This window comes from Pteropus medius, unplaced genomic scaffold, assembly GCF_902729225.1.
Source record: "Pteropus medius unplaced genomic scaffold, Ma_sr-lr_union100, whole genome shotgun sequence".
NCBI lineage: Eukaryota > Metazoa > Chordata > Mammalia > Chiroptera > Pteropodidae > Pteropus > Pteropus medius.
In genome coordinates this window covers 17,946,878-17,967,606 of record NW_024354500.1, presented here as the reverse complement: position 1 = coordinate 17,967,606, position 20,729 = coordinate 17,946,878, and the positions used below count along the sequence as shown (strand labels likewise).

Genomic DNA, 20,729 nt, shown 5'->3' with positions numbered 1-20,729 from the left:
TTACCAAATGGCCCTTAAAAATGTTAAAGTCAGCTGTATACATGTCACCAGTCTCATTGTTAGTTACTATTTATGATTCCTTACCATGTCGTATAATCATAATTATATTGATATTCAGCATATGTTCAATTCACTTTCTTTTACCCTCTGTTGATTACAGCATTAAACCCTGGACTTATAGTTGGTCTTTACATTTTGTATTTCATAATCATTGTCTCAATTTTAAAAATTAGAAAAACAGTTTCACAGGTCACCCTGGAAGCTGTATAAGTGGGTCCTTGGAGGTAGAATTTAGCAGGGATTTTTTTTTTTCCTACCTTGAATTTATTACATCATTTGAAGTGAGCTGCTTAATGATATGATGTTGTGAAACTTGACTCACAGTTTTGTCCTCAGAGGATCCTCAACTCTGGAATGTGCTTCTCTTGGTCCAATGAAACATGAGCCTCCTGGCTCCAAGGATACCTTCAAGGGCCAATTGTTTACAAAAACATTTGCCTAAAGGCTTGAAAATAGGGATCCAGATGATAGATGGCATTTTAAATGCATTCGCCATGTATAAATCCCGGGAGTATTAGATTGTGGAAACAGTTCAAAAAGTAATACCAGTAATTAGTTATGTTGCTTTATGATAAATTAGTCTCATATTCTTTGAAGGTTTGACGTGTCGATGATTCCCAGATTTCTAAAGTCAAGGTGTGAGAAACTAACTGCCAAAAATATAGAGATGGATTTAATAAATATAAATCTCCAGCTTCAATATCCCAGAAGCCTAAGAATATTTCAGGACTTGATTTCTCAGAACTTCTATGATTTTTGGGAGACTTCCATTGAAGAAAAATGAAGCAGATTTGCTGTAAGTAATTCCAGCCTTTGGTGATAAATAAAAGAAATCTTTCACAAACAGCAAATATCTTTGAAAGTTTTTATTTTAAAAGGCTTAAATGTTCTGTAGAGTTTTAAAATTATTTTCATAGATTTGGAGAAAGTTTTGGCTTCTCAGGGCTAATACTCTGGGAAGAAGGAAAGATATACTGGGGGACCATTCCTCTTGCAAAGCCTATGAAATGGAAATACGATGTAAGATTTAAATGGGTGTCCTCATTTGGGTCAGACTAGTACTTGAAATTCACTAAGATCTCATAAGATTGTACAGAATGACTGGCCTCTGAAATTCTCATTAAACTTTTTACCTTTAAACTTTGGTAAAACTTTGTACCACATCTCCTCCCATCCCCGCTGCCCCTAACCTCAAATGGCTTAACTCCAACAGGAGAGAACATGATTAGTTTTGCTAAAATAATGCGTCAGGGCTATTTTTCTTCTAAAGATTCAAATTCTCCATTATGCATAAGAATGCAGAACTTCTGAGCTGAAACATCCTTAAGGGTATATGAAATGCAAGCTAGAACTTTAGTAGTAAAATGACAAATTTCTGAGATAGAGTATTGTGATATCTTGGGCAAACTTTCTAATATCATTGGGCTTCCTTGATGAATGTTTGTACTATATAATCTCTCAAATTATTTCCACCTCTAAATTTTTATCTCTCCTTAACAGTACAAGAGTTGTACTGTGGCTTTGGTGGCTCTCTACTTGAAAAGTTCATCAGAATTGTTTTAAATAATAGTTCTTTGCAAAAAAAAAAAATAGTATAATAATGAATGAATACAAAACTATAAAGAAATTAACACAAGATCAGCCTAAGTCTATGTATATGAAGAGATGGGCTAAGTATGTCCCTTTCCAACTGTGAATGTAATTAATTTTACTTATACAGGTTATAATTTCAATTTACTACCTTTTATAAAATCAAGTTTCTATTAAAATTTTTATTTTATTAATGCACTAAAAAACACCCACCACCACCACAACCTATTAATACGAGGCTTGGAAAACCATATATGCTCTTGGAGACACAATTTCTTCATCTCCAAGATAGGAATAATTTATGACAACCTGTCTTAAATGTGTGTGTAGCTCTTAACAAATATATGTGAAAACATTTATTAACCATAAAGTAACTTTCCAATCAAATATATATATTTATTGTCACACATCCACAGAATATATCCACAGAATATAGAACATCTCATCTGAGACTAAAAAATAAAGACATTTTACCTATTTTTCTGAGTGTCAGAGAGGCTATTGGAAGCAATGGAATTGTTACAGCTCCCAGGAGGGCGGGGGGAGGACATGGCACATCACACAGGGCCACACAGGAAAGCACCAGAGCTGGTCGGTACACAAAGGGAGTGAGAAAACATGAGTGAGATTCTTTATTACGCTTTCTGGGAGCAAGAATGGGTAAGGCGGAGTAGGCGAGTTTAGGATTGGCAAATTTGAATACTTTCAGTGGACTCGGGGATATACTTGCTGTCCCTAACTTTCTGGTACCTATATCTGGGGTGATTAGAACAGGTATAGTAGCCCTGAACGTGAAAGCCCAATATAGAAGGTGATAGAGTACGGGCTCTGGATTGGTTGGTTTGCCTATGAACCAACCAAGACTGCAAGCCAGTCTTTAACTATTTCTGTGAATTAGCTAGCCCTAGGAGGAACAGTCTTTCCAGGGCCAATAAAGCTCCAGATATCAAAGCATCAGAAATACAGAAAATAAAATGGCATGATTAATATAGAGAACAACATTTGACAAAAAGTCAAAGAAAAAATTGTATCTATCACAAAGATGTTAGTGTTTATGGTTCTACATAAGAAAATTAAAGCATAATTTTTTTTGAATTTTTTTTATGCTTACAGCACCTGGTCTTCTAGGTGGTCTCCCATCCAAGTACTAACCAGGCCCGGTCTCCCATCCAAGTACTAACCAGGCCCGACCCTGCTTAGCTTCTGAGATCATTTGGGACCAGGTGTGTTCAGGGTAGCATGGACATAGGTAGGCCAAGTATAATTTATAACAGATAAGTAAATAAGCCTTACACAAAGGAAATCTTTCAGAATTTCTCACTCGCTTGGCAACTACCAAAGAATTCCAGTGACTGTCATCATCCTTGGAGTGATTCTGTGTGTGTGTGTGTGTGTGTGTGTGTGTAAATATCTGAAATAGATCTAATTGTGGTGGTAATGAGCCAGTGTTATAGTGAATAATTGAAAAAGAATATAGAAAATAATCAGCATATTTGCTGAGGAGCTCATCCAGACCAGGAATCTCTTGTTTTAGCCATCATGGTTTGCCACAGTACCTGGAAGACTACTTTCTATAAGTGTTGAGGGGACGTTTCTTGAATTGTCTCAAAATGACTTCTGAAGAGCTTTAGAGAAGATAGGATAAATCCAGCTAGTATCATACTGGCAGTTTGTAGTGTCTGTAAGATGTCCAGGGAGAGATGTGCTATAAATAGCTAACTATATAGGATTGGGAGCTCAGAAGAGAGGTGTTCTGAAAAACAGAGACTAGGAGATATCACACAATAAGAATGAAACATGAGGAGAGAAGAAGGTTGAGGACATACTGCTGGAGATTATTTCAAATGTCAAGAACCAACTGACTCAAATGCACCATTATGGGAATGGGGCTCCCTGGAGTAATGCAGAGAACAACCTGCCCAATATACCTGGCACTCCTTAGCGCTGCACAGAACACATAGGGGTTCTATGAAAGCATTCGAATAGAAAGAAGGAAAGTGAAAGAGTGTCCAGAAAAAAGAGAGAAATATTTTCATTGGAAAACTATATGATAATAGAGTTTATTTTTCAGAACACATAGGCAAAACATATAGTGAAATATTTTTACTATATGTACTCACTTTTCAGACAAATGTGACCCCCTTTCCCGGGAAAAAAACAATGTCGACACTATGGTTTAAAGAAAAAGAAGTTCTTATGCAGAAAAATTAAAAATCATTGTGTATAAACAAAGAAAGGAGTGGTATATTAGTTACTTTCAGTCAAGTCACACTATTTATTATGAAATTAAGAGTTAAGGATTAAATAAATATAAAAACTTTAAAATGAGTTACTCAAATGAAAATAATATTAATAAAGAATAGTGAAATAGTCATGAAGCAGTAAAATATTTACCCATGGATAAATAATATCTATTTTTAATATTAACCTATTCAAATAATATATTTGGATTGTTTTAATATGCTATTTCAACTTTCCATCTCCATTATCACTGCACACTTATTTCTTCCCTTTTATGTATAATAATGTACCTATGTATATCCTTTTCTTCCTAATGAAAGGCTTTTATCACTTTGACTTTTCTTCATAAAAATAATTGACGGCTATTTGTCACCACACACAGAAATTGACTCAAAATGGATCAAAGACATGAATGTAAGACCTGAAACAAAAAAATGCATAGAAAAAAACATAGATACTAAACTTAATGACCTTGGTCTTAGAGAAGATTTTATAAATTTTTCCTCAAAGTCAAAAGAAATAAAAGCAAAAATAAATAAATGTGACTATATCAAACCAAAAAACTTCTGCACAGCAAAAGAAACCATCAACAAAACTAAGAGGTCTATAGCCATGCTACCCTGAACAAGCCCCATCCCGTCTGATCTCAGAAACTAAACAGGGTTGGGCCTGGTTAGTACTTGGATGGAAGACCTCCTAGGAAGACCAGGTGCTATAGGCATAAAAAATTAAAAAATAAGGGATTGTTAACTGATAAGGTCCTTGCAATCTGTGAGGTCAACCAAGGGTTGCCTTGCCTAAAAAAAAACTAAAACAAAACAAAACTAAGAGGCAGCCAACTAGAATGGGAGAAGATATTTGCAAACAGTGCCTCTGATAAGGGGCTAATATACAAACTATATAAAAAAAAACTCTTACAACTCAATAACAAGAAAAAAATAAACAATCCAATTTAAAAAATGGGCAGAGGACCTGAACAGATACTTCTCCCAAGAATACATGCAAATGGCCAAAAGGCATATGAGAAGATGCTCAGCTTCACTAACTATTACAAAAATGCAAATCAAAATCATAATGAGATACCACCTCGTACCTGTTAGAATGGCTATTTTCAACAAGACAAGTAATAATAAGTGCTGGAGAGGTTGTGGAAGGAAAAAAAGAACCCTCATACACTGCTGGTGGGAATGTAAATTACTATAGCCACCATGGAAAACAGTATAAAGGTTTTCCAAAAATTAAGAATAGAGTTAACATCTAACCCAACAATCCCTCTTCTGGGTATCTACCCTCCAAAATTGAAAACATTTATCTGCAAAGATATAAGTACCCCAAGGTTCATTATAGTATTATTCACAGTGGCCAAGACATAGAAACAACCAAAGTGCCTTTCGGTAGATGATTGGGTAAAGATGTGGCACATAGTAATATGTGGAATATTACTCAGCCGTAAGAAAAGATGAAATACTGGATCTTGAGAATATAATGCTAGCAAAATAAGTCAGACAGAAAAAGTCGAGAACCATATGATTTCACTCATATGTGAGAGACCAGTCTGAAAGCAACAAACGAACAAGACAAACAAAATTTTATAGACACAAACAACAGTTTAGTGGTTACCAGAGAGAAAGGGAGGAGGGTAGAAGTAGAAAATGGTAAAGACAATCAAGTATATGATGACAGAAGGAGATTAGACTTTGGATGGTGAATATACAATGCAATACACAGATAATGTATTATAGAATTGTACACTTGAAACCTATATAATTTTATTAACCAATGCCACCCCAATAAATTTAATTAAAAATAATTTTTTGTCAATACTCAACCACTAATTTCCAACTTTTCGTGATTGATTTTTGTTATTTTCCAAATTTTAATCTAGATTTTTTTATTTTCTATCTGAATTTTATGTTCTCTAAACTTCCTTGATCCTAACATATGCTTTGAAAGCACCATATACCAAAAAGAAACAAGTATTAATCATAAAATTTATGTGGCCTTTTAATTGAAAGTTTGTCTCTTTTACCAGACTGAATACTCTGATGTCGAGTTCTATCTAATATCTTCATTATTATATCCTTGGCACCTAGCAGAGTATCTGGTACAAAGAAGATGCTCTGTAAATATTGAATGAATTAATTAAAGAGGAAAGAATGAATGAAGGAATGAATGAATGTATCTCAAATGAAGGACTAACCATTTGGTTGTGGGTGAAATCCCTGATACAAGTTTTTCATGTTAACAAGGATACAATTCACATAAAGAATGATGATGTTGAAAGTAACATATTTTCCTAACTGCATCAGTTGCTGTGTAAAAGCACTAAACAATTTTTAAGTAAATAGTTTGGTTGTTCAAAATGGGGAGGAGTTGCCCACTTGAATGTTTTAAAATGAAAATGATGACTGTCTTTTTCCACATGGAGCATGCCAACTCTGAGAAGACCTATGAGTTGTGTCACTGATTTTATGAAATTCGTGTTCTTGAAATTTTATTTTTATTATGTGTCTAATACTATGTAAATTAAAGAAGGAAAACCCCTCGATATTCAATGCTTTCTTTGAATGTGAGCAGTCTTTTCAATGTTTGACATTAATTCAAAATGTAACAAAATCTAGCAATGTTTATCACAAACAGTTATTTGCTATTGATTTTTACTACCAAATTGTTTCTCTTTTACGAACAGTAAACTTAAAATTTGGTTAAGCTGTCTCAAGCCTTAGAAACTTGTTCTACCCCCAAATCCATTCCACTTATTAATGTAAAATTTATATGCAATAAAATTCACTAATTTTAAGTGTATAATTCAATGAATGTTGGAAAATATGTGTTTATGTATACATATGCTTTTATGTCACTTTGTAGTCAATTTCTTTCCTTCAACCCTAACCCTTGGCAAACTCGAATATGCTTTCAGCCACTAAAGTTTTGCCTTTTCTGGTTAAGCTTTATGACTATATTTGGCTTTTATTCACTTATCATAATGATTTTGAGATTTATCCATGTTAGGTGTGTCAGTAGTTTGTTCCTTTTTATTAGTGAGTAGTATTCTATTACATAGATGTATCACAATTTGTTTACCCATTACTAAGTTGATGGACATTTGGGTACTATCAATGATTTGGCTATTATGAACATGTTTTAATTTCTCTTAGGTAAATACCGAAAAGAACACAGTTAGGGATTGTTGTATCTTATGATAAGTGTATGTGTAACTTTATAAAGAATCTCCAAAATGTTTTCCAAATTGGCTGTAGTATTTTTATTTCCATCAGCAATGTATGAAACTTCTGCTAACAAGTATAGAAAGAAGCTACATTGGATAGAGTTCTCATAAGGAGAAAAACCCATCAATTAATACTAATTTTTTTAAAAATCTGCCATTTCTGAATCTTTTTGTTAATTATTTTTGTTTTGGTTATGGGTCATATTTTTCTGCTCTTTGGATTGCCTTATAATTAATAATTGGATGGTGAACAATGTGAATTTTACTTTGCTCAGTGCTAGATTTTGTTATACTCCCTTAAAGAGTACTAGAGTTTGTGAATGTAGCTAAGTTACCTGGAAACAATTTGATCCTTTGTAGTCTTTAAGGTAAGGCTAATTTAACTCTAGTACCAAGGCAAAATTCCTGTGAGGATTCATCCCAATGCCCCAGATATTATGAAATTTTTCTAGTCTTGTGAGGGAAAAAATATTTTCATATCTGTTTAGATTACTGATTTCCAGTGCTTCTTTCCAGATATAAGTGACTTCCTAGTAAATGACACAGATAAGCACTCGAAGACTTGAGGGGCCACCTCTGTAGATCTCTGAAGTTCTGATTCTATGCAACCCTCTCCTCTCTGTCCCACAAATTCTAGCTGTCATGGTTTCCTCAACCCCTAATCTTTGTCTCCACAGATTACTAGGATTTCTAGAATCTCATTGAGTTTGTTCTCAGCTCACCACAGCTGGTTCCTGTTACTCCATTCAAAGCCAGAAATGGAAATCCTCTCATTTCACTTCTGGGTTAAGAAAATAAAATGTAGTTATAAAATAATGTAGTGAGTTGTGAATAATATTAATATAAAATAATTATGTCTTAAATATTACACAATATATTTTTCCAAATTATTCACAAAACAACTGAGACAGATTATTAAAGTGTTCACCTGCTTGTTAGATTTCTCAATGTAGTATTATCAGAAAAACTCTTATTTGCGTTGCAATAGATTTCTGCTATAGGCATTCTTCTTTAACTTTCATTTCTTTCTAGAGATTTTTAATTTACAAATTTAGGAGGGTTATAATTCTTATATACAATTATCATTATCATATAACCTATCCTCCTCTTTAATTGACTGATACAAAATAGGCAAGCTAAACCTAAGTTTTAATATCTAAAAGTGGAGTTCGACTCTGTAATAAATGAAGAAAACAGTACCTGGCTCATTCTGACTTTTTTTCACGAGTTTTTTAAAATTTTTCTCTATAATCTTTTTTCATCTATTTATTCTTTGACTAATTTTTTTTCTTTATACTCCCTCATATATGCTTTAGAGTTGTTACAGTACTCTAATAAATAAATTGATTTGAGGAAAGACTGCCCGGACTGCCTCTCAAGAAGGTTTTTTTAGTAGATTTTCATTTGAAGAATAAAAGTATTCTCAGTAATTTCTTAAGTTTCCCTCACCATATATGATAGAAGAGACCAGTAGAATTGAAGTTCCAATGATTGGGAAATGTTAGTTTGTGAGTCCAAAATGTGCATCAGCCTCAGTACAAGATAGGTAAATGGTTAGGAGGTGAAAGATTAGCAACTTTAACTATATTCTATGATGCATTAATTTTCTACTCTCTTGAGATCTGAATTATCTTTTGTTTCCCTTGAATATGTCCCCAGTAAGAACTCTAAAATATCTGTCAATAATAACTTTAAATGTGAATATTATCAATAATAAAATTCTCATTAAAAAATATTTCCAATTCCACATACTTTAATGGGATCCCTACCTTTAAAATAACATATTCGAATTGTAATAACCCAACTTAGTTAACTGTATTTTACATGTAATTTATTTCAGTATTCTATATTTTGATAAATGGAATGTTTATATCAAACAAAAAATACAAATCAGAGATCATAGAAAAAAAATCAGGTGTATATGAAATTTTGATTTATGACAGATGTCACTCCACATTAGTAAGGGAAGGCTAGAGAATCCTTTAAATTATATGAGACAATTCACTGCTTACACTGAAAAAAGAAATATTAGAAATTTACCTCATGGTGTAAAAAAATAAATTCCCAGGTCTACTAAAGACATAAATATGAAAAATAAAACTTAACACATTTAAAAAATAATATTAATTTGGGGGATAGAAAAGAATTAAGAATATAAAACTGCACATATACCAAGTGTGAAGCATAAAAAAAAGTTCAATAAATTTTACACTAAATTACACTAAAATTAAAACTTCAGAACAACAAAAGATACCATGAACAAAAATGAAAGACTTGAAGGTCATTAAACCTAAACAAAAGGCATGCAATCTCGCTAGTAGCAGGAAAAAGCCAGTTAAAGCCACAATGAGTTACCACTTTAAAAACATAAAATTAATAAAGATCAATAAATTTGACAGTGCAGAATGCTGGTGAAATCATGTAGAAATGAAAATTTCCTTACACTGTTGCTGAAAATATAAATTAGAACAATCACTCTAGATATCAATTTAGCAATACATTATAAAGTTAAAATGTGTTATCCAATGACCCAGCAATTTCAGTTATTGTTATACTCTGGAGGAACTTTATAGAACATGTTCAAAAATAAAGGAGAATTTGTTTTATAACCTCTTTGTAAATAATATTGTTTATAATAACAAAAAAATTGTAAGTAATCCAAATTCTTATCAAAACGAGAATAAATAATAAATAAAATAATTAATTAAATAAAGAATTATTCATAAGATAAATTAATATGCAGAATTTATGTCTTTAAAATATATTAACTGAAACTTGTAAGTTGTTGAAGGGTACAGACAGTATGTTAGTTTTTTTTTCCTTTTAAAACATGTAAAAACACTAAATATGAATTATAAGAATATACAAGAAGATGGTTACTGGCATTCAGTTTATTTCCAGAGAGCATCGCTAAAGGGATTAGCGATGGTGCACGGAAGGTTTGAATTATGTGTGTAGTGTCTTTTTAAAGATAGCTAGTGGCTATGATATTTATTATGCTAGTATCTGTAACTTTATAAATGCTTTAAAATTTCATAGAAAAATTAATTTTTAAAGAAGAGTGTGAACAACTATTTTAAATGATGTTTTGAGGTCAAATATAATACAGATTTCACTTAATCCATATCACAAGGTTGTAAAGTAGCTTTCATTAGCTCTGTCTTACAGATGAATACAATGATGTCTTAGACACAATCAGGTTCTTCTCAAATTTATATAATTATTTAATGAAGAGAAAGGACTTGAGCCTAGGTTTCTATTATCCTGATCTACATTTTCTTGCACTATATTCTGCTCCTTCCCTGTAAGGATCGTTATTCATTCTGTAACCACCAAGCTTCTACTTCAGAAAAGGATCTGAGAGTACTAGTGGGGCTGGAAGTTGAAACAGATTTAAAAAAAATTAGGTAAAAACTAATAACTCAAATAAATTATACAGTTTTGTTAATGATGTGTCAACATTGGTTTATTATTCATGACAAATGTATCATAATAATGTAAAATGTTAATATGGGAAACTGGATGCAGACTGTATGGGAACTCTCTACTATCTTCACAAATTTTCTGTAAATTTAAAACTCTTCAAAAATAAGTTTATTAAGACAAGACATTTTAATCTTTGTGTTCTTAGCCCAAGTAAAGATGCCTCCTTTATTTGTCAAAATGTGGCTTAATTATCAGGAAGTAATTTACGTCATCATTAAATGTTGACTATGCCTTGAGAACACATATAAAAACTCTCTTTTGTGGAGTTCCACTGTCACCGAAAGGACTAAGGGAAATTTACTAAATTACAATTATCTGATCATTAAAGACCCACAATTATTTATAGAGGAGGTCAAGGAGGTGTATTGCAAAGCAAAAATCTAAATCAACAGGTGAATCAATATTAGCGGTTTTAGAATGAAGTTCTAAAGTAGGCCCTACAGAACTTCTTTCTCTCTATCCTCTGTAGTAGCAGTAATTTTAATCATATTTAAAATATTTTGAACCGTTTTGATGCAGCAAATGATTAGCTGATAGTGGTTGAAGAGAGTAACAGTAAAGGTCAGATGAGACTAGATAGCAGATAGGCCACAGCTGGGGAATGCAGATAAACTGAAAAGATGATTCATTTTCTGAGTGGGGGTAGGGGGGATTTAAGAACAAAGGGCTAATGGACCCAGAACAGTAAACTCTTCTACTTTCATTGAGGCATCTAAAAGAGAACACAGATGGAGAGTAGGGATTGGAAGAACCATCCTGGACTATCTACTGCCCATAAATTTTTCCAGATGATCCAGTGGAATCTACCTGCCACCTTCTGCTGAATTTTAATCTTATTTAGCTCAGTATTAAGAACTGTACTGTGTAGTTCAAGGTCATAATAGAGGAAAACCAGAAAATGTACCAACAATACTAAGTGAAATTTATAACCTTTCCTAAAACTATTCTGCTGACCTTCTTTATCTTGTGCTGCCCTTTATTAATATCTTTCCATTTTTATCAGACAGCTGAAAAAACAAATTAATAATTTTCTATTGCATGGCCTGACACATGGAATTAATGTCTGGCAATGGTATTTTTTTTAAGCTTTTAATTACATGCCTCACCAAGGGCAGAATTTATTATGTGTTCTATGAAAACTAATGTTTTCATAATATGTTCAGTATAAACATGGAGGATTTTATAATACATTGTTATTTAAACTGAACCTTTCAGAATGGAATTCTATTCATCTTAGAGTTTAAAAGGGAAGAGTAAAACTTTTATCTCTTTACACTGGTATGTTTTGCCTTAGAATGAGCCAAATGGTGTTATAAAAGTATAAATGAGATACAATATAATTTTCATGGAATGCTATATACTCTATGATTTTCTTTCTGTTTTTCTGCTTTTTTCCTTTTCTCTTTCTTTCTTTCTTTCTTTCTTTCTTTCTTTCTCTCTCTCTCTCTTTCTCTCTTTCTTTCTCTCTTTCTCTCTTTCTCTCTTTCTCTCTTTCTTTCTTTCTTTCTTTCTTTCTTTCTTTCTTTCTTTCTTTCTTTCTTTCTTTCTTTCTTTCTTTCTTTCCTTTATTTTTCTAATTTATCTAAGAGGACAAATAAAAGGAATATAATATAAACTTTCTGTTGAATTCTTTAAACAACTTTATGAGTTATATCGGCATACAAGGCAAGTATATAAAGTTGTCAAATTGCTAAGTTTGGATATAAGTATAAACCAATGAAATCATCATTATAAGTAAGATAATAAATGTATTCAGCACCTCCAAAAATTTTCTTGTGCCATAATACAATCTTTCCTACCTCCTGCCCACCTATTTCCAATTAATCACTTATCTGTTTTCTGTCACTGTAGATTAGTTTTCATTTTGAGTGTTTGGTATTCATGAAATCATAAAGCATGTACTCTTTTTTTTTTCCTGGCTTTTTTCACTCAGCATAATTATATTGAGGCTCATCCATGTCGTTATACATATCAATAGTTTATTCTTTCTTATTATTTAGATGCCACAATTGTTTTTCTCCTTACTTGCTGATCTATACTTGGATATTTTCCAGATTTGGGTTATTACAAATAAAGCTCCTATGAACATTTGTGTCAAAGCCTTTAAAATACCCTCCTAATAGAATAGAAAGACAAGACACATACTGGGAGAAAATATTTGCAAAGCATATATCTGTTAAAAAACTTATATTCTCAGTATATAAAGAACTCTCAAAACTCAATAAGAAAACAGACACACCAAAAAACAATGGCAAAATATTTTAACAAGAGCATCACTAAAGAAAATATAAAGATAACAAATAAATAGGAAAAGATGCTCAATATTATTAGTCATGAGGAAAGGAAAATTAAAACCACATTTATTACTATACTATACAGCTATTAGAATTACTAACATCCAATTGTTAGCAAGGATACGGAGGAACTGGAACCGTTATAAACTGCTGATGGAAATGTAAAATGATGCAACTACTTTGGAAAACAATTTGACAGTTTCTTTTAAAAAGTTAAACATATACCTATCATATGACTCAGCCTGTTCATATTTACTGAAGATAAATGAAAATACATACTCTTTCTGCTGAGTTTATTCACTTATTTGTTCTGATTACTATTTAGTTTGACTCATACCTATCTATGCTTTTCAGTTAACCTTTAGTTGTATATCTGTCACATGAGGTTGTATATTTTATAATACTATGCTGAACATTTGTTACTAAATTAATTGGGGTGACTGGTTAATAAAATTATATAGGTTTCAAGTGTATGTTGAACATTTTTTTTACATTGTGATACAATTTTTAAAATTACCATATGCTTAATTTCTATTCACTAGTTACACACAGAGTAAATGGTAGATCTTGATTAATTTTTTAATAAATATCTAACTTTAACCCTGAAGATGGAGTCAGTAAATTTTCCGATAGACCAAGAGTATATTTTTCCAAGCTGTTGGTATAAAACGTATCCTCTATTTAAGGAAGGTAATAAAATGCATCTGAAGAGACAATTTGAAAGCCTATAAAAAAAGATAACTTGTCTTATCAAGTTAGATTATTATGTTAGTTCTATACTAAGGCCTAGATACTTTATGCCTCAGACACAGCAAGGAAGAAACATTAGTGAATTTGAAAATTAAATTGCCTCAAACACATTTTCATTTAGGCACAGACATTAAGAAGTACTAATAACTCTAAGGAGGACTATTTAAATACAAAAGTTTAGACAGTCCAACAGATATGTAAAAGACACATTGAACATAAAATTGTTAATGAGCTATTCTCTGTCTTTGAGTTAATCATTAGCCATGACATAGTTACTATTGCAAGTCAATAATTTTTTGAAAATCTAGGATCATATTTTTACTGTATTTGTACTTTTAAAGCTGCAGATTTATGTTATAAATTTCTATAACTTTACCAGTGAAAAAATCTTAAATTAATTTTTATTTTTTAATTACAGTTCATTTTCAATATTATTTTATATTACTTTCAGGTATGCAACATAGAGGTTAGATATTTATATAATTTACAAAGTGATCATCTTAATAAGTCTAGTACATAATTACAGTATTACTGATATGTTCCCTATGCTGTACTTTACACCCTTATGACTACTTTGTAACTACCAATTCGTACTTCTTAATCTCTCCACTTTTTTCACCCAGTCCTCCAACCCCACCTCTGGCAACCATCAGTTTGTTCTCTGTATCTATGTGTCCGTTTCTGTTTTGTTTGTTTATTTATTCTTTAGATTCTGCATATAAGTGAAATCATTTGGTATTTGTCTTTCTTTATTTGGTTTATTTCATTTAACGTAATACCCTATAGGTCCATCCGTATTGTTGCAAGTGTTAAGATTTCATTTTTTATGGTTAACATTTCATTTTACATGTTTATTTTACAACTTCTTTATCCAATTGTCGATTGATGGGCATTTAGGGTGCTTCCACATCTTGGTTATTGTAAATAATGCTGCGGTGAACACAGGGGTGCATATATCTTTTTGAATTAGTATTTTGGATTTCTTCATATATATACCCAGAAGTGGAATTGCTGGGTCATAAATTAGTTCTATTTTTAATTTTTTGATGAACCTCCATATATTTTTCCATAGTGGCTGCACCAATTGGCAATCCTTCCAACAGTGAACGAGGGTTCCTTTTTCTCCACATCCTCACTAACACTTGTTAATTTATTGATGATAGCCATTCTGACAGGTGTGAGGTGATATTTCACTGTGATTTTAATTTGCATCTCTCTAATGGTTAGTGACATTGAGAATCTTTTCATACGTCTACTAGCCATCAGTATGTCCTTTTCAGGGAAATACCTATTCAGGTCCTCTTCCCATTTTTTAATTGGATTGTTTTCCTGGTGTTAAGTTGTATGAGTTTTTTATGAATTTTGGATATTAACCTCTTATCAGATGCATCATTGGTAAATACCTTCTCCCAATCAGTAAGCTTTCTTTTCATTTTGTTGATGGTGTCCTTTGCTATATAAAAACTTTTTAGTTTGATGTAGTTTCATTTATTTTGTTTGTTTGTTTGTTTCTCTTGCTCAAGAAGATACACCAGAAAACATATTACTAAGAGTAATGTCAAAGAGTTCATTGTCTATATTTTCTTTCAGGAGTTTGATGGTTCTGGATTTTACATTTAAGTCTTTAACCTACTTTGAGTTTATTCTTGTATATGGTATAAGAAGGTGGTCCAATTTCTTTCTTTCTTTTTTTTTTTTTTGCATATATCTGTCCAGTTTTCTCAATATCATTTATTGAATATACTGTCTTTACCTTATTCTTGCCTACTTTGTCATATATTAATTGACCATCTAGGCATGGGTTTAATTTTTGGGTTCTCAGTTTTATTGATCTATATATCTATTTTTATGCCAGTACCATGCTCTTTTGATTACTATAGCCTTGTATAGTTTGATATCAGGTACCATGATACCTCCAACTTTGTCCTTCTTTCTCAAGATTGCTGTGGCTATTCAGGATCTTTTGTGGTTTCATATAAATTTTAGAATTATTTGTTTTAATTCTATGAAAAATACCATTGGTATTTTGAGAGGGATTGCGTTAAATCTATAGATTGCTTTGGATAGTATGGAGATTTTAATGATGTTAATTCTTCCTATCCATGAGCACAGTATATGTTTCCATTTATTTGTATCCTCTTCAATTTCTTTCTTCAATGCCTTAATTTTCAAAGTATGGGTCTTTTACTCCCTTGGTTTAATTTATTCTTAGGTATGTTTTTGATATAATTCTAAACGGGGTCATTTTCTTAAAGTCTCTTTCTGATAATTCATTATCTGTGCATAAAAATGCAACTAATTTCTGAATGCTAATTTTTTATTCTACTAATTTACTGAATTTATTTAACAGTTCTAAGAACTTTTTTGAATCGTTAGGGTTCACTCTAAATAGAATTATGCCATCTGCAAATGACAGTTTTATTTCTTTCTTTCCAATTTAGGTAACTTTTATTTCTTTTCCTTATCTGATTGCTGTGGCTAGAACTTCCAATACTATGTCGAATAAAAGTGATGAAAGTGGACATCCCTGTCTTATTTTTGATTTAAAGAAAACAGTTTTAACTTTTCCCCATTGTGTCTGATATTAGCTGTGAGATCATCATATACAGACTTTCTTATGATGAGATGTGTTCACCCTATTAACACTTTGCTAAAAGATTTTATCATAAATGGATTCTAGATTTTATCAAATGCTTTTTCTGCTTCTGTTGTTATGATCATATAATTTTTATCTTTCAATTTGTTAATGTGGTGCATCACATTCATTGATTTGCAGACATTGAACCAAACTTGCATCCCAGAAATAAATCCTACTTGATTGTGGTGTATGATCTTTTTAATGTATTGCTCAATTTAGTTTGCTAATATTTTGTTGAGAATTTTTGCATCTATGTTCATCAGGGAGAGCAGCCTATAATTTTCTTTCTTTGTAATGTCTTTGTCTGGTTTTGGAATCAGGGTAATGCTGGCCTTGTAAAATGAGCTTGGGAGCCTTCTCTACTCTTCGATTTTTTAGAATAGTTTGAGAAGATAAATGTTAATACTTCTTTGAATATTTGGTAAATTAACCTGTGAAGCCATCTGATGCAGGACTTTTGTTTTTGGGGAGTTTTTTTGATTAGTGATTTGATTTCATTAGTAATAATTGGTCTGCTCAGATTTCTTTTTTTTTAATCCCTTGATTTAGTCTTGGAAGATTATATGTTTCTAGGAATTTATCCACTTCTTCCAGATTGTTGAATTTGTTAGCTTATAATTGTTTGTAGTATTTTCTTATAATCGTTTGTATTTCTGTGGTGTCAACTGTCATTTCTCTTTCATTTTTGATTTTTATTTGTGTATGCTCTTGTTTTCTTCATGAGTCTGGTTAAAAGTTTATCAATTTTGTTTATCTTTTCAAAGAATCAGCTCTTGATTTCATTAACCTTTTTCTATTTTGTTTATTTCTGCTCTGATCTTTGTTATTTCCTCCTTTTACTCTAGGCTTTGTTTACTGCTCTTTTTCTAGTTCCTTTAGGTGAAAGGTAGACTGTTTATTTGAAATTTTTTTCTTGTTTACTTAGCTGGGCCTGCATAGTTGTGAATTTTCCTATTAGGACTGCTTTCGCTATGTCCCATAAATTTGAGATCGTTGTGTTTTCATTTTCATTTGTCTAATGATATCTTTTGATTTCTTCTTTGATCTCATTGTTACCTTATTAATTGTTTAGTAGCATGCTAGTTAGCCTCTATGTGTTTGTGTGTTTTTCCATTATTTTTTTGTAATTGATTGTTAGTTAGTTTCATACCATTGTGGTTGGAGAAGATGCTTGATATAATTTTAATCTTTTTAAATGAATTGAGACTTGTTTTGTGGTATAGTATGTGATCTATACTGGAAAATGTTCTATATGTACTTGAGAAGAATGAATATTCTGCTGCTTTGGTGTGGAATGCTCTAAAAATATCAATTAAATCCATCTGACCTAATGTGTCATTTAATGTCATAAAATCAACATTTTCTTGTTGATTTTTTTCTGGAAGATCTACCCATTGTTGTCAATGGCATGTTAAAGTCCCCTACTGACTGTATTGCTGTCAATCTCTCCCTTTATGTTGGTCAATATTTACTATATATATTTAGGCGCTTCTATGTTGGGTGCATAACTGTTTACGAGGGTAGTATCCTCTTGTTGGATTGATCCTTTTATCATTATAAAATGTCCTTTGTCTTTTATTATGCCTTTGTTTTAAAATCTATTTTTTTCTCATGTAAATATTGCTACCTCAGCTTTTTTTCATTTTCATTTGCATGAAATATATTTTTCCATCCCTTTACTTTCAGTCTGTGTGTGTCTTTTGATCTGAAGTGGTTCTCTTGTAGAAAGGATATATATGGGTATTGTTTTCTTATCCATTTAGGTACCTTGTGTCTTTTGATTGGAGCATTTATCAATTTACAATTAAAGTGATCATTGATAGGTATGTAGTTTTTGCCATTTTATTATTCATATTGATGTTCTTTTTTTCCTTCCCTTCTTCTTAAATAAGTCCCTTTAACATATTTTGCAATACTGGTTTGGTGATGATGAATACCATTAGCTTTTTCTTGTCTGTTAAGCTGCTACCGGTACCTTCCCTGGGTTCACTTAGCCAAAGGCACAGAGGATCACAAGGCTTGCCACTGAAAGAACCTCAAGTGGTATAGGAGATAGATGAGGCAGGGTCTCAGGGAGTCACCAGAATTGGGCGAATTGTGTTCACCCAGTTAATGCAGATTCAGATTTGGTGCCAGTTTTGAGCCTGGGGCCATTCTGTAAGAGGCATATGCACACCAAGGCCAGTCACTGCCTGCCTGGGGCCTGTGGGCCTTTGTGAATCTTTAAGAAAGACTGCAGCAAGATCAAGGCTGGCCTCCCACCTCTGAAAGAGCCTGTTACGGGCCAAAGCTAGCTGCTTGCTGCTGAAAGAGTACTAGTAAAAATCTTAAGAAATATTGGCAAGTCAGAACCACAGTTCATGAGATTTATATTATACAAATATAAACATTTTAATTCTATTTTATCGGTTTGTATCATTCTTGCCTCATTCTAAAATGTAAGCATTTTGAATGGCATAAAATAAACATTCAGTTTCATTTAAAATTGTCTCATTTTGGCACTTATAATTTCATCTTCCCAGAACATTTCTATCCCCTGTAATTATCGTATCACATTGTGAGTACAAGATCATATTTCCTGAAATTGATTCCTGACTCTAAAATAGAATGTTGTGATAGTGTCCAGAGATTTAATGTTTTTGACAGACATATCTATGAAGTGAAATAATATTTCTCAGGAGTATTTTTAGGAATGCTTAGCTAATGTTTTTGAAAAACACTCTAGTGATTTGTAGAAGGTGACAGTTATCTAGTGGATGCTTTGAGCTAAATGTGGCAGGAAAAAAAATCTTCCATTATTATTACCAGTGCTAATGTCACAAAGATTAAATTATAACTACCAACAGCCAATATTTTCTAAAAATTGAAAGTCAAAGAAATGTTTATTTCATTTTAAGATTGTATTTTTGGTTGATATGTAAATAGTTCAATATTACAATTCATTCAGAATGAGTGAGAGTAAAATATATGTTCATAGAATTCCATAAAACATCAGATATTCGTTCTAGACTTTATAAGCCTTTTAGTTAAAGTGTGAGATAAATATTTTTAAAACACATTTATATATAGTTACTATATTTAATCTCTCATTCTTTTCTTGTTAAAAAAGTTGTAGTCGTTAATGTCACTTCATTTTATTTCATTTTGCTTAATAATATTATATTTCAAACTGTAATTTTTAGGGATTCTTATGGTAGTAACCACAATGCTCCCTTCTTTACTTGCTACACCAAAGTGATATAGAACTTCCATCTTCTCTGTAGTTTTATGAGAAATTAGGTAGCCTGCACCAGGCATGAACACTTTTAAATGATTGGAAGTCCCCAAGAGTTCAAATCTATACCTACAAGCTAATTCAGCCACTAAGGTGACATCAGGGACATCTTCGCAGCAAACACTGCTGCTGACACCTCACTTCATAACACACACTCATCACATTTAAAGGGACACCAAGAAGCCTTCTTTGCCATAGTATTCTGATTTCTATGCTTTCCGAAACCAACAAGCAGAGTATGGATTCTAGAAAGATACCACATGAAGACACACTTTGATATCTGAAGGGCAGCATTCAAATCTTGGCTCCAACACTTCTTTATTAATTGTGTGATCTTGGACAAGTTTCTTAACTTCTCTGAGCATTTTTAACTGTAGGATAGGAGTATCAGTACCAATTCACAGAGTTGTTATAAAACTTAAAAGAGCTAAAACTTCTATAAGTAGGACAATGAATAGAAATTTTTTCTTTTGGAAATACATTATAAGAACTTTCTTAAGCTGAAGTAATTTATATGTGATCCCTTATGAACAATACTGTTCATTCAATAAGCATTTATTGAATGTCTAATACATGCCAGGCACCACAGTCAGGGAACCAGTTGAGAAGTGTTTCAAGTATAAAACTTGAAATTACCTTTAAATTCAAATGACACCTACAAGGACAAGCAGGTCCAAAGTAGTGTCTGAGAAGGTACAATTTCCTTGCACTTTTAAAAGGCGAATGGAAAATTATTTCCATCTAATTGGAGAAGACATCTGTAGAGAGATATGCTCTCAGCAGTGGCACACACAGCCCCATCTCTAAACGAAGCTGCACGGAATTCAGTGAATAGGCCAGAGGTTTACAAGCTTGGGCATCCAACATGAAATCTAGAAGCCTAAGGGGTTCTCTTTGTTTGGAGTGGTAAAGGCAAAGGATTAGGAATTATAAAATATGATACAATGTCAAGTGAAATAAAGCAGAGCACAAAAGTATCTCTGCTGTGGTTACAACAATATTTATGTATTGACAAACTAAAAAAGAAAATGGAAAAATGAAAGCAGTTGATATGTCAGCATAAGGACATTGTGAGTAAATTTTTCTCCTATTTCATGTCCTTTACTTTTCCAATAATGTTTCTTAGGCAATAAATATAGGTCAAGAGAAAGCAAAAATAAAGACTAA

At 32.0% G+C, this 20,729-nt stretch overlaps 2 pseudogenes; both read left to right on the top strand.

Moving 5' to 3' along the window:
- Positions 1-20,729, top strand: part of LOC120595043 (uncharacterized) — a 131,901-nt pseudogene that overhangs the window by 87,576 nt on the left and 23,596 nt on the right.
- On the top strand, positions 4,494-4,612 carry LOC120595098 (uncharacterized; annotated as a pseudogene).